Below are 16,024 nucleotides of genomic sequence, written 5' to 3'. Positions count from 1 at the left end.
AAAGTTACACAAAAAAGCAGAACAGGAGATCTCACACATACACACACACACACACACACACACACACACACACACACACACACCTGACCCAGGAAGGACAAAAGCTCTGTTCACGGCAGAGGGCGAGGCAAGTCAGGTATCTGGTCCAGCCTCCAGCCAAGGTGAAGAGGACAGAACTACCAGCACCGTCCTGCCCAACTCAGAGTGCTTATGTGGCCTAAAGGGAACATGCAGTAAGTTTTCCTTACTGGGAGAGGTCTAGTCAACAAGCTACTGTCTCCCTCTCTCCCTATAAGCCAATCTCTTTTCGAGAATTTTCTGAATATATATACACATATATATATGTATGTATGTATATGTGTATGTATATATATATATATATAAAACATTATATTAGATTGAACCATATAAAATTGCAGCATTTGTAATAAAAAATGGTCAAATAGCAGCAAGTTCATATAGTACAACTTAATGTAATCTATATAGTACACAAGGTCAGACAACTAAGTTCGTGAACTCATCCTAGAATAAGTGCTACATACCTCATTGCTGAATATCACTATGGTCACTTTCGAAGTACTCCCCTTGGGAAGCTATGCAATGATGCCAGCACCTAGTCCACCCTACAAAGCAATTTTGGAACTCTTTTTCTGGAATGGCCATCAGAACTGTCATCATATTACCCTTGATGTCCTGAATGTCATCAAAATGTCTTCCTTTCAATATTCCCTTTATCTTTAGGTAAAGAAAGAAGCCACTGGGGGCCAGATCAGGTGAGTAGGGAGGGTGTTCCAATACAGTTATTTGTTTACTGGCTAAAAACTCCCTCACAGACAGTGCCGTGTGAGCTGGTGCACTGTCGTGATGCAAGAGCCATGAATTGTTGATGAAAAGTTCAGGTCGTCTAACTTTTTCACGCAGCCTTTTCAGCACTTCCAAATACTAAACTTGGTTAATTGTTTGTCCAGTTGGTACAAATTCATAATGAATAATTCCTCTGATATCAAAAAAGGTTAGCAGCACTGTTGCAATAAGTTCACGAACTTAATTGTCCGACCTCGTACTGTATATTACAAATTATCAAAATTATATATTAGAGATAACATAAATGGATTATTATTGTACTAACAGTAGCTCTTTGCTCCATAGTTCTAATTTCTAAAAATTTAAACATTTCTCTCCCAAACTATCCAACAAACCCTCTCTCTGGAATGATGGGCTCCATCACCCCACCACAACTCCACAAAGCGTTAGCACTTTCATGGACTGCTATCTCTGTTTGCCTGCCACACTTGCCCTTGAATGTTGCCACCCCAAGATGACAACACCATACTATGGCCACATAATCCCAGTACTTCTTTCCAGAAATATGAAAAACATTTTCCAGTCAACTTCACTCCACTAATAACATGGAATTTCCAGGTTTTCGTCCAAAATAAATCTCTTCATTAATTATTAATGTTACCTGAAACTTCAAAGCTCATCATTCTTTCTGAACATTTTTAAAGAGATAAACTCAAGATTGAGTCGGATACACTGGTAAAGACTGGTTAAGAAAAACCTAATTCTAGTCTCAAATTGAACCCCTTGTTGCTTCTTCCATTTCTATTTCTCGAGAGGCTTAAAAACAAGTCTCCTATTCACCCCAGACAGGTCCTATCTTTAGACTACATTCTAGTTAATCAAAAATCCTAGCTGATTACATTTAGTTTAAGCTCTAAATTTTCTGTGGGGACAATCAGAAAGGTTATAGTAACAAGAACTCTTACAATCACAAACCCAAACGCAGATAAGCTGGTTGCATTACAGAAGATAAACTCTTTTACCTAAATCCAAATTAATAAAATTATAAATTGGGCTGTTATATTATTTTTAAAAGACTGCAAAATCTCTTTTCTAAACATCTTTCAGAGTAAAGAGAACCCCAAGTATCTCAGACAGGTTAGATCTACTCCTTGCAGGGGTCATTTTAGAACTCAAGTTCCTTTCTCAGCCTTAAAACATTATTTCTCCTTTCTGGGAAGTGAGGAAACATTATAGCCTTTTTTTTTTTAAGGGAGGAATCTAAATACTTCTGGGATATCAAAGGGTTCAAATCCTGAACCAACATTTAGATGAACTGAGTAAAAAAAACCACATGGACTACATTTGCTCAAAAAAAAACCACAACATATGGTTTTAAAAATGAATGGAGAAGGTGTCATTGAAATGTGCTGGGTTTTATTGAATGCCAAATGCCTAAAAATAGTTTGAAACATCCAATAAACCAAGAATATGGCAGGCTTGGCCTTTCGTTAGCAGAAACTCTTAAAGTATAGTAGGTAGATTCAACTTCAAATTATTCAAATCATGTTTCAAACATGACATAAACTATACTAAACAAGAGTCAGCGCAAATGACAGACTCTAAATACACCAGGAATACCTGTGTACCCGCGATTCAACACCAAAATCCTCCCAAGAGAAAGCAGTGAGGAAAATGAACCCCTGTCATTTGCATAGAACATAAAGCCTGTGAATTAGAATATGATACACTAACCTTGAGAACTTTAGATTTCTCAGCGTCCAAAGAATTTGTAACCAGGGGAGAAAGGAAAAACAGCTTTGCCAACCTTTGCTTAGTCGTCGTATTATAGATTATATCCACAGAAAATCCCAGTCTCATTTTAAACAATAGTTTCCACCTCTTCCCCCACCACAACAGAAGTTCCAGAATGTCTGCTCCACTCGGTGACTTGGTGTGGTTTAGCCTTTTCTTCTGACGTTTCTCAGCTTATAACCTAGCTCAGGGCCAGGCACAGCTGCAGGACGCTACAGGACAGGCATCCTGGGAAGAGCCACGCCCTGAGATCAGGCCAATGTGCAGAACAGCTCCCCAACTTTTGGGGTGGGTGGGTGGGAAGGACAGCTCAGTATGCCACACGCTGTGGACAAGCAGGGCCCAGGAAAAGGCACTCTTCTACATGCACGTCCCCTGGGTTTTGAGCTCAGGGACAGGGCTTGCTGGCTTCAAGCTCCAGGGGGGAACAGGGAAGGGAAGAGAAAGGTGTGTGGCAAGACTCAGGTAATACCCAGGACACGGAGTGTCAGAGCTGGACCTACCATCAGAGCTGGATCAATGGCTGATATGGTGAAGGCAGAATCCTAGCTGGCCCACCCTCATGTCCAAAGTCAGGACTGGTCTTCGGGCTGTGACTGAGCACGAAACCGGGGACAAGAAGACCTCAGAGCCTGGGATCCAGGATGGGCCTTGGCGCTGGAACCAGAGGTGTCTTCTTAAAAGCTCTCGACAGTAGACATTGGCGCATATCATGCACTGGGATTGGACTAAAGGAGCAGGAGTATCAGCAGCCCAGTCTCTCTTTGAGGTGCTAAAGGTACTACTTATTTAAATAAATATTCTGGATGAAATAACAAACAAGTTTTGTTCTGGGGGAAAAATTTTTAAACTTCTCCAGGACTTAGGTATGAATCCAAGCTAATACTGTTAACTGCTCCAGGCTGTGCAGGACACCAAGCAAAAGGGCCTGAGCCCTCCTAAAGGATAGTCTCAATGGGTCCCGCCTAGTGGATGGCCGGTGGCCAGGCTGGCCTCCACCATGGTTAAGGGCGGCACTGAAGGAAACAGAACTGATTAAGCCCATCACCCACAACTTGTGCTTCATTAGCCTACACACACCAGGAATCACTGAATTAACAAAGGGAAAAAACCCACTTGTCCTAATCAATCTACCTGTGAAGAGTAGATACAAGGAGAAGTTCTAAAACTAGGTCCAAGCAGAAAAGAACTTGAGGTAAAAATAATTATCCCTGCAGCAAGAAGTCACGGGCACAGAGTATGGGGATTCATGTCAATGAAAACATCTTCAGCACAAGTCACATGGTGATCCATTAGAACATGAAGCCTAATGAACTGATACCTCAGGTCAAAGGCAAATACATAAACAAACATCCAAAAATACATATGTAGTGCAGCCTTCTAATCTCACAGGCTAGGAAACTGCAACCTAAGAAGTTAAGAGATTTGACACAAAAACTCTCTGTGCTCACCTGCCAGCCCCCTTTTCTCATCCTTTCTTTCATTTGAGGCTTACAATGAAGGGGAGGGGCAGGTAGGCCTCACAATCATCCCAATCACTAGATGGGTAAACTGAAGCTTAGAGAGCTTCTTGCCTTCTCAGGTTCACACTTCTAGGAAATGGTAGAATGGAGGCTTGAGCTCAGGGTTCTTCAGTCTAGACCAGGGCTATGGGTGAGAACCCAGACCATGCTGGGTTTTTGACAGCTCACCCTCATGGAGGCAATGAAAACATCTAATAATGACCCACTCTATCCACAACTGTGCCAGGTCCAGAAAGGGATGCAAACCAAGAAAGACAGAACCTGTCCTTGTGGAAGACAAGGATTCCACGGTCTTAGATGGAGCCCTCAAGAATGGGTATAGCCCATATTATCAGAGCAAGATTTCAGTCTAGAGAAAGAACATGGACAAGGGGCCAGAGATAAGCAAAAGGAAAAGAATGTGCAGGGATGACCTAATGATCAAACTGAGGAGTAATGAGAGATGTGGTCAGACGATAAAGATGGGGATGTAAACCCAGGCCCCAAATCCTTAGGATCCCCCAAATCCTTAGTCCTGTACCAAGGATCTGTTCTAGTCTGTCTGGACCAGAAACACTGGGACAGCTCAACCAACCACTCTTGTGGCCACTGTGATCCATTCCTCAGATCTTAAACACAGAGTGCAATGTGCCTAAATGCAGTGTGACATGTTGCTGGGCTAGCTCATCCAATGAACTGGAGAGCTGAGTCCTCAACCACACAGGGACCCTGACAAGATTTTAACAAGAAGACATTTCTGAATGAGAAAAAATGGTTTCAGGAAGAAAATGGCTCTCTAAAATTCAACTATTTTATTGTTATTAGGTACACACTTATAAAGTCAGACACCACATGAAACAGCTCCCAAAATGCCAAGAGGACATATGCTAGGACGAAAGAACATTTGGAAGAGGAACACAAAAAGGCATCTGTCAAAGAGTGACCTCTGCAAAGGTGGGCCAGCATTGGCAGGAGGCCACTGGAGGGGCAGCAAAGGCTGCAGCGAGCCCTGAGAGCAGCTCTCTAGCAGCCCCTTCTGACCAAGGCCAAAGAAACAGAAGGAATGCTGGGGAAATGGAAATCCTGGGGCAAGGGAGGGAAAGAGAACACATTAAAACTGTAATCCCATTACAGGGAGATCTAGTGACAGTCAAACCACCAGAGCTTTGCCAGACACCCTTGCTGAAATTGGTACCTTATGTGGTGTGGCGAGGAGGGAGACACGAAAGTCTACTGATGGACTGAAGAAAGAAAAGACTCCAGCATCAGCATAGCTATTGGTAAAACAGGTTCCATGTGAGTCAGTGTAAGATCTTGACCACTTTACCATAGAGAGTCACAGTAGACACGTATCAAGCAAGCTTGCGAATCTCGAATGTGTACATGGGAGACCCTGCTCGCTGCGCCATTTGTCATGCGGGAGACCCTGCTCGCTGCACCATTTTTCAGGCGAGGCGGCCTGCAGGGTCTCTGCTCCCGCTCCCCACACAAGAACGCAGGATATGGTGAGGCCAAAAAGGAACACCCACGGAGCCATAGGTAGGGGAGTCATACCACTATGGTCTCACTGGAGGCTGGGCCCACCGGATGCGCGACCTGCCGTCTGCCTTTCCGCCAACCGACCGCCGACTCTCCTCCACTCTCCTCGGCTCTGTTCCTCTACTCTCTTCTGCTCTCCTCGGCTCTCCTCGGCTCTGTTCCACTACTCTCTTCCACTCTCCTCGGCTCTCCTCGGCTCCTCGGCAGTCCTCAGCTCTCCTCCGTAGCCACAGCAGCTATACCAGCGGCCAATCAGCTAACTGGCCACAGCCGACAGCCAATCAGCCACAGCCGACGGCCATCCACTACCCGAGCCAGCACCCCTCCACGTGAGGCCGAGAGCCTGTAAACTACTTTCTGGGGCTCTGTCCCCACACTTGGGAACTTTATTTCCATTGAGGACCTATGCTGATCCTGTGACTGCACCACTGCTTTATTAAAATGTCTATGAGAGGGGAACGACCTAATTTTATGGTGTTTTCTTAATTGTTAAGATTTAGTTTTCATATGGTATCTCACGTCAAGTTCCATGCCAATTTGTGATCCAACGATCTCATGGAAAATATTAATAAAAGGCCACCTGAATCACAGACTGAGAGAGACTGCTACAGTAGCACAGACAGTCTTGTTGACATCTGACCATGGGGTGAGAGTCACTACTTTGCCCTTACTCCATCCCAAACACAGGCACACACGCACATACAATATTTCTCAAAATGACATCCCCTCTGCATCCTTTGGCCACAAAGGCAAATGTCCCTACCAACAGTATGTGCTGACATTTTATGGGCTTATTCCTGTGCTAATCACTATGGAGGGCACGAAAAAGTATAAACAAGGACCCCTGGCTCAAAGAAGTTTGGAAAGGCAAGACTTAATCACTGTGAAACAAAGACGAAACACTGCAGGAGAGCACACTGTTGACTGCTAACATTTCTAAGTACTCTAGGAATTGAAAATCCCATGCACATGGGGTATTTTATGGAAGAAGTTGGACTTGAGAAAGTCTGCACCTAAGTAAGGAACACAGAGAAGGAAGCAGTGCTTCAAGACAACCCACTTATTACCCTTAATCTAAAGACAGAACTGTGAGCTAGAACAGCTTATAAGATAAAAAAGTTATACTAAATCAAGATTAAAAAAAAACAAAAGTCTGTCCTAAGACTTCTGCTTCTGTCCACAACGGAGCAACAGGAACCAGATTTACCCTCCCCTGTGAACCAAAAAAGACAAGACAAATATAAAAAACAACAGTTTACTAGACATAAGGCAACAGAGGCCAGTGATCCCTGAGACAGGAAACAAACAAGGTGAGCCTCCGGCAGCCCCAGCTGACCATCATGAGAGAGTTTCCAGGCCATGGTACAGACAAGGTAACTGAGGCAGAGCCCAGAGGACTCCCTGAGAAGAAGATGGAATTGGGAGTCCTGGAGGCCAAGGCAGCTGAAGTTCTCAGGGCAGAGTCCTGGAGAAGAGAGAGCTGAGGAAACTACTCAAGGAGGGAGAGAGCCACTCAAAATGATTAGAGGTTACAGTGCCCGGTGCTCACACAGGGCTGGGAATTGTGCCTGTTCCCACCAGCCAGACGGAAGAACCTCATAATCCATGGGGCAGTGGGTAGGGTGCTCAGAAAGGAAACAATAGCCCTAGATTGAGCAATGCTCTGGGCTCAGTAAATCATAAAAGAATCAAACTGATTCCAAGTAACTTAACTAAAAGCTCAAGAATATTTATAGGAGCTTTCCCAGGCAGCTGCCAAAGATGGTGGAGAAGCAGGTCCTGGTGTTTGGTGGCTAAGGCCGTCTCCTGGGCAGTTGGCAGCCATTGTGGCCAAGCAGGTACTGCTGGACTGGAAGGTGGTGGTTGTGCACTGTGAGGGCATCAACATTGCTATCAATTTCTACAGAAATAAGTTGAAGTACCTGGCATTCCTCCGCAAGAGGAACAACACCAACCAATCTCGAGGCCCTGCCACTTCCAAGCCCTCAACCGCATCTACTGTGCAAGGCATACTGCCCCACAAGACCAAATGGGACCGGACCACACTGCACCGCCTCAAGGTGTTTAATGGATCCCACTACCCTATGAAAAGAAAAAGCAAATGGTGGTTCCTGCTGCCCTCAAGGTTGTGCATCTGAAGCTTCCACAGAAGTTTGCCTACCTAGGGCGCTTGGCTCATGAGGTTGGCTGGAAGTACCAGGCAGTTACAGCCACTCTGGAGGACAAAAGGAAGGAGAAGGCCAAGAACCATTACCAAAAGAAAAAGCAGCTCATGAGGCTATGGAAACAGGCCAAAAAGAATGTGGAGAAGATACAGAGATACACATAGGTCCTCAAGACCCATGGATTCCTGGTCTGAACCCAATAAAACTGACTGTTCATTCCTCATGCTTGGCCTGATCTGCCCTTCCTCCATCACTGCCCTAGGATGTGGGGGACCCCCAGGGGCTGCTGTCCAGGGGCCACAGGCAGCCTGGGTCTTAGAAAGCTAGGAACACAGAAGGGGCCTTAGTCACTACTATTTAAGAAAGGTCTTTTAAAAAGTTTTAATGGCTCTAATAGCTGTGCAGGAATAATTTATCTATGACCTCGTTCATGAGAGTTTTAGGAAATCAACAGTTAGAACAGCCAGATTAGTTTCAGTATTTGGAAGTGAGCTGGAAAATACAAATTTAAGCTTCCCACATGGTCAGATACTATATGGTACACTGCAGCTGTTAGGATATGAGAGAACGCTTAGGAGCAGGATAAGCCTGGTATTATACACGATATTTACAGATGCATAGACTAGGACAGACAGCCAATGAGTCATGGGCATTGTCCTTGTGCCTTCCCTGTACCTTGTTATCAGAAATGAATAAATTAGTTTTAAAGAAACAGAAGAATATTCATAGGAATACAAAAATATCCAGTACCTGAACTGTTTGAAATCTATCCAAACTTCTTAACCCACAAATGGCCAAAGGAGAGACTACAGAGAAAACATGGGCTGTCTCAACTAACTCGACACAGGAAGGCTTCAAGGGCACTGTCATCTAGGACTGGAAGGCACATCAAAGCACAGTCACATCTGTAATGCTGCCACTGTCAGCCACCTCCACTTAAGGGCTGTTGGTTGAGAAGTAGTGCAGTGAATCTTGTTCTACAATATTCTAAGCTACAAGCAAGGCTTAAGTATTCAGTTGTCTCTAGGGCTGAAACAATTTAAAATAACTGAGGTGCTGACTTTCCCTTTTGTTTTATAAAGCTTACCTTATTGAATAAAATTCTGTGTCATGGGATACAATTTTATTAGAAATGCCAATCTTATAAAAATAAATTGACTATTATAAAAATAAACTGACTATTAAAGAATTGAGTGAGATTTACAAATCTTTGAGGTAACTTTAAACAAGCAGCTTGTTTGTATGTGAATCCTTAACAAAACAGTCACTATTTACCTTCAAATTGTCCATAAAAAACTTTCTCAGAATATTTTACTAAGATTGTGAAAGTATAATGACATTTTTTATTTTGTCATTTGCTCTATTTCTGTGAAAGAATCTTGGTATATTTATTTTATAAAATTAAATTTACATAGTTTTAATAGAACATTTTCTATTATTATTTCTGTTGCATTATTATTCCTACAATACATTTCCATAATAATAATTATTATTTCTATTATATTATGTTCTATTTCTATTATAGAGAGAATATAAGACACAGCACCTTATCTCTCAAGTCTATCAAAATTGCAGGTTTTAGGATGAATAACCCAAACTGATCTTCATAATTATGATCACCATGGGTTGTAGTTTGCCCAGGACAAAGTTTACAGGTGCTGTCCCCTTCACTCTCAGAAGTGCCCCAAGTTTGGACAATATATTATAAGGTTGCCTGTTCATAACGGAAATGAACACATGGTATTTTCAAAAGTGATCAAATCCTCAAATACAAGCAGAATAAGTGATTTACCCTAATATGTCCTAGAATGAAAAATGAAATTAGGGTAAAGGCCCAAAGTTTCCTGGTTGTCCGTTTTCTATATGGTTTTCCAGGCATTTAAAAAAACCAAAAAAACAAAAAGCACTCACAAGTGGACACATCCCACCCACCCCCAGCCCCTGCCTCCTGGTGTAAGATGACTTATTAAATCTTTATCAGCTGCTTCCATTCCCTTTACTTAACTCTAAGGTTCCCTAGGGAAACTTTCAAAAATTCTTTATATCAAGTCTATACCAAATATTATAAATTACTCTATACATACATTTAATTTACAAGAATTTAACTACCTGGCACTCAGAAAAAAAGAAAGGAATGATGATTCCCATAGGCCTGGATACTCTGCCCACCACTGCCCTTGGTGAGCTTCTGCCTACAGGTAATGGGGACGGAGGGGGACGGCAGAAGGGGGTATTGCCCGACCATCTGAGGAGACCTGTGGATAGAATCCACAGGTCTCAGGCCCAGCTATGACCTGAGCCTTTAGGGGCCAGGTAGGTAGGTGGTAAGGCTCCTTCAACGCCTTCCAGAAAGAAACAGAAGAAGGGATGGAGAGTCACAAAGCAAAAATGACCATGGGAGAGTGAGGGGATTGATAAGCTTGTTTATTCCAACACGAGGACAATGAGAAAGAAGAGGAACAGTGGCCCACTGAATTGCCATCAATGACCCTTTAGGGCTTTCATCATACACACTGGGACATACCACATAGATCTACATAAATACAAACCTCACTGTAGACGCTGTCTACACAAAACCATAGGCTTCTTAAGGCATATTCCAGGGTCATTTGGGCCATATCCAATTTCTACCTTACATGATGACTTTGGAAACTGACCCATGCTCAGAGGAGAGTTGGCCACTACCGTGTTTCCCTGAAAATTAGACCTAGCCAATCAGCTCTAATGCGCCTTTTGAAGCAAAAAGTAACATAGTAAAATAAGACCGGGTCTTATATAACATAACATAACATAATATAACACCGGGTCTTACATTAATTTTTGCTCCAAAAGACGCATTAGAGCTGATTGTCCAGCTAGGTCTTATTTTCAGGGAAACAGGGTAATTTGCATCCCCACATGTACCAACAAAGGCATCTGAAACCAGGGGACTCAAAACTAGCAGCTGCAGGGAGATCAGGAAGGTTCAACCACATGCAAAGAAGTCAAGTGTGAGAAGGGTAGTCTACGCCTCCTACAAAAGAGGCAGCTGAAACTTGGGGGGGTGACAATTGCCGCCATCAGGCTATGTAGGCCCAGGATGGCCAAATTCTTGAATGTGGAGAGAAAAACTGAAAACCTAAACTCTTGAAAATGATGAAATAGTTTTTGGAAAAGGTATTGAATTGGCCAAACGTGTGTGGGCTCCATTTGTAAATTTTGGCCTCTAATATTCAGGTCACCATGCTTATTCAATTAATATGTCTGTACTGCCCGTGGTTCCTAAGTGAACTTCTTGGGCATTCACCCTGCCTGATCAAATCCCCCCAAATAAAACTAAAACCAGTCTTCAAAGCCTTAAAACAGTATCTCTTCCAGGCACAACAACCTGAGGTAAGCAGTAAGCTACATGAGCACAACACACATTGCAGAGAGTTACGGAGGCAAAAATTAAATGCTATGCACAGACCTCCTCAGACCTGATATAGTCACAAAAGCAAATTAGTTCATTTCCAAGGAGATGTGAGCTCTCCCTTCGACTGGAGAAACATAACCGGCAAAGAGCAGAGGGAAGGCCATGTTCAACCACCAAGTATGAAAACCAGTGCTATCAAAGAATGTAGGTATAATTGCTCTAACTGGGCAGAAAGAACCTTGGAGGGCTGCACTCTTCCTGATAGCGCCTCCTAGTTTCGTGACGTCTAAACAAGAACAGGCACACACTGGCTCCAGGAAAACAATTTGCTCCCCCAACCCCTGACCTGATCAGGGGTCAAATGCCAAGAGCTAAGTGGGGTCACGTCACTTACAGATGCTCCCTGGAACATGAGGCTAAAGGAAATGGAAATTGGTTAGAAAGAAATATGTATCCTAAACTTACAGGATAGCAGGGAGTTTCTTTTATGTGTTTTTAAGAAACTTTTAAATATGAGTCCATTTTTTATGAGGAAGGTTCGATGATGCCCTTTAAAGGAAAGCCAGCCTCCTCCAAAAGACCAAAAAATCTTGAGCACATGGGATTTTATGTACTGTGTAAATTTCTTTTCAAAGTGTCTTATTCTATAACTAAGCCTAAGAAATAACAGTCTGCACACTGCTAAGTCTCCGTTTCAAAGTGTGTGAGACCAACAGTCTGAAACAGTGGTGGAACAGAAAGCACTTTTTTCCTAGAGGTGGCAAGGAGAATGGCTCCAGAATTTCCATATGGACGGGGCTTTGCCGTGGCAATTCAGCTAGGGGAAGCAGAAAGGTGGGTAGAGGGGCTTGTCTTGAAGCTGTATTTGCACTGCAAACCCATCACTTCGACTTACATTATACATGTATTTTGAGCAGCTTACAGGACTGATGGAGACCACGGGAGGTGGGGGACTAAATATCCCACAGCCACTCCTAGTGCCACGGCTGGCACAGGTGAGAGGGGGCTGCATCTTTACCCAGACAGTAGTGCTAGAAAAGATTGTGCTCTAAGTCAATGCAGCTCAAAGTAAGGGCAGCAGACCACTGCCTGCCCCGAGCTGTTTGTACAGGTCTGTGAGGAAGTAAGTACATACAGACAGAGTGTTCATAAATTTTTGCAATTTGACATTGCAGTGCATTTTTATTGTATTGGTCCCCAACAGATTGGAAATTGAAAACAAAAAAATAATGAAAATAACTATAAAAAACATGGCCCTTCGTCAGAGACAAAGAAGCACTGCTCTAACTAAACAATCCACTGTCTCCACTTCACTCTCTATCAGGCTGGTCTGTAAGGAGAGGGTGGCCTCATGATCCTAAAATATCAAAAATCCCTTCAGAGTTTACAAAAGTAAGAAAGGCCCCAGGGAATCACTAACACTGGAAAAAATCAGATGAGCCTATTATATTGGGGAAAATTAGCCAGAACTTGAAAATGGGGCCAAAATATGTCTGGGCACTGTTTCAGAGTTGTCCTGGAGCACGGTCTAGCAAGCCCAAGCTAATTCTCGGGGAATGCAACTTGTGTGACTTACTGTTTATTACCGATTAGGGCCCAGACCTTGTAAAATTACATACTGAAGACTCAGCACCTGCACATGAGTTCTGTAGAAACAGAGAGAAATCCCAGCGATGACGGTCTGAGGGCCATTAACCAATTCGTATTTACCTCAGCAACCTTATTCTAACTTTCTGTAGCTGACTGTTCATTCCCATCAGTCTCTCACAGCCTCCCCTGATCCTGTTGCCTTCTGACTGGCTTCCTCATTAGTGACTTAATTAAATCTTTGATATCTGCTCACTATACATTTATATGAGAATTAGGTTTTAACTTTTTAAAAATTATAATTCGACCATTACTATGGAAAACTCTGTTTTCCCTCTGACCTCTCTCCCTCTAGGTTGCTATTTACCCTAACGATAGCATAAAATTATCAGTTAGAACAAAGACACAAAGAAATACATTTTAAATGAAAAAAATAATTTCATTTGAGGAAAAATCTTGAACATTACTCTCTTTAAAACGAGTAACCAACAAGCCAATTAGCAAAATCACCTCGCTGTATATAAAAACATTTTTATTTAAACAAAATTTATTTCAACAAATGTACTTACTCTCTTGAGATCAAAACACTTTACTACATCAATTAATTCTCATATGATTTTCCCATAGTGAGATGTGGAGAGAGACATGTAAATAGAAAAAAGTTCAGTTTACAATTAAGATTTTTTTTAGTCATTTTAATCTCAAGTCCTGAACAACTTACATACATGTATATATGTAGATACATGGGCGTGTGTGTGTGTTTACACACACACACACACACACACACACACACACATTCACTACTCCATGCTTTTACTGTACTTTCTTGTTAAGAGTCCCTAAGGAACATTCCCTTTTGTTGAGACCTAGAGACCAGCTAATACCAATTTGTGTCAAGATGTACTTTCTTTGTTCACCAGACTACCCCGATAGTAGTTAAAGCCTATATAGGCCTGAAATCAGTGCTGTGCAATAGAAATAAAACACAAGCCACAAATATGTAATTTCAAATTTTCTAGTAAGTACATTAAGAAAGTAAAAAAGTAAAATTAATTTTAATATATATTATATAGTCTATATAAAAATTATTGAGATATTTTACCTACTTTTTATACTAACTTCTCAAAACCCAGTGTGTACTTTACGCATATAGCACATCTCAATTTGGACTAGACACTTCAAGAGGTAGGGAGAACGCTCCACCTTCCCAAGCTCCTGACCACCCTTACTGTGCCATCAGTCCCCAGGCCCTGCTCACGCGTGCTAAGGGCTACATGGCTGGGTCTAGAAAGGTGTTCCTTGTAGCACAATCTCCACAGACAGACAGACTCACAAGCCCTCTGTCTAGGTGCTGGTGCTGAAGCCTGGGCCTGGGGTCCATGGGGAAGTTCTGTTGTGCCTCTGATTCCCGAGGACCAACAGGCTATGAGGAGAGCTGCGGGCAGAAGCTCTGAGAAGCTGTCATCCTCCACTCACTCTTTGGCCAGATCCCCTCTACTCTTCTTGGCTGGAAAGGAGGCAGCATTAAGATGTGCACGTGCACGCATACTCACACATACTCACACATGTACACACGCTGAGTGTCATCATGTATAGTAAGATTTTCTGTGGCAAGACAGAAAAGAGCCAGCTCTAAGCTCCGCCCTCCACCCTCAACACTGGATCAGTCTCCAACAAGATTAACACATGATGCCTTGAGGAGGGATTCTTGTAACAGAGGGCCACCAGTTTACCTTGAGGAGAACTACTTACCCTTTCAGGCAACCAATGCTCTGTTTTCAGTCTTGGTGCTATTATACTGCACAGTACCACTTGGCCACAGGAGGTGGCACGTCCCCAAGACATTTACCACCACAACTTGGTGTACTGGATAAGACCAGATGCATATATGAGACAGCAAGTGAGATTAGTCCCAGACACAGAGTATTCAAGAAATAATCTCTTCTAATGCATTCAGAGTTATTTTACTTAGACAACAGCCATGTGTAGTTTTTAACAGCTAAAGAGGTTGTTTAAACTGAAGAACTAAGACCAAGCAGGTCCCTGGTTTACCCTAATGAATTCCCATGTGCTTTATGCCACAAAACTCTCATTCTGAAAATAACTGAAATCCTGATGCCTGCGGAAGCAAAGAAGACTGGAATCATCTGAAGCCTGCACTCTCTCGTGAAGATACTAACTACTTAAAGGTGATGGACATCGGGCGAAATACAACAAGCCACACAAGAACAACGACACGTGCAGGAGGCCGCCCAGGAGCAGGCGCTTTCTACCCACACTCCCTCAGGCCTGGGCTCACGCTGTTCAGCCCCCGTCAGTAGCTGGCTCTCCATGGAGCACGCATGATGGGTATGATGCCAACACTCAGAAATACTTCACCTGCTAAATACGAAACATTCAATTAAAACATGTAAATGTACCACTAAAAAGATTTAAAGAACTCAATTACAAAGGGAGCACTTCCTTTCAGAGGCTTAAACACTAGGACAGGGCTAATTACAGAGCACTGAGTTACACTGCTTCTTTGGGTATAATTCACACAAAACGTTCTTTCCGCCTAGAAATGCACTCCACTTGATCTGCTTCAGAGAACAGAAGTAAAAGGTCATTTTCTGTGTTATTTTTCTCTAGGATTAGCTATTAATCTAGCTCCTTGGAGGTAACTTCCTACATCGTCAAAGCATCATATCTCATTTTTTAAAGGTAATGGGTCCTCTGCCCATATAGAAGGTCCAATACTCCTTTTGCCTTTTCAGAATCAACCATGACACCATGAACTGCCCCAAGCCAGAAGCAAACCCACCCACTAGACCGACTACCTGTCTGACTGGCAATCAAAGGAAAAAGATTCTATTCTATTCCAAAAGACATTACTAAAAGGAGAATACATAAAGTAGTAGGAAAGAGATTTTACCTTTTAATTTTCTTTTTGCCTTCCAATTGCAACGATGCTCTTCATAAACAGATCATTCCAGATACTAAAGAAGCGCAACGCCCTCAAATGAACCTCAGAGTGGGAAGGCAAATCCACCCCATGAACACAGGGTATGCCTGGCAAAGGATGCCTCTAAAAGCACAATTGTCTGGTGTTGCCTCCGATACAGGAGAGTTCCAAACTCTCAGGTTGGTAATAACCCTGTTAGTGCTCCACTCAGTCAACAACTGTTAAATCTCTAGCATCAAACCACAACTGCTAATAGCAGCTCACTTAGCTTTTATTCTCTAGGAAAAAGAGAACT

The 16,024-nt window shown here is 42.8% G+C and overlaps 1 protein-coding gene and 1 pseudogene across 3 annotated transcripts in view; one reads left to right on the top strand and one right to left on the bottom strand.

The window, feature by feature from the left end:
* DTD1 (D-aminoacyl-tRNA deacylase 1) overlaps positions 1–16,024 on the bottom strand; it is a 218,485-nt gene that overhangs the window by 43,536 nt on the left and 158,925 nt on the right. The window lies entirely within an intron of this gene.
* LOC109434056 (large ribosomal subunit protein uL13) lies at positions 7,401–7,998 on the top strand (annotated as a pseudogene).

The sequence above is a fragment of the Rhinolophus sinicus genome, linkage group LG13 (genome assembly GCF_036562045.2).
Source record: "Rhinolophus sinicus isolate RSC01 linkage group LG13, ASM3656204v1, whole genome shotgun sequence".
NCBI classification, from domain to species: Eukaryota; Metazoa; Chordata; class Mammalia; order Chiroptera; family Rhinolophidae; genus Rhinolophus; species Rhinolophus sinicus.
The sequence above is the reverse complement of the archived record's forward strand: the minus strand, read 5'-3'. Positions and strand labels throughout refer to the sequence as shown.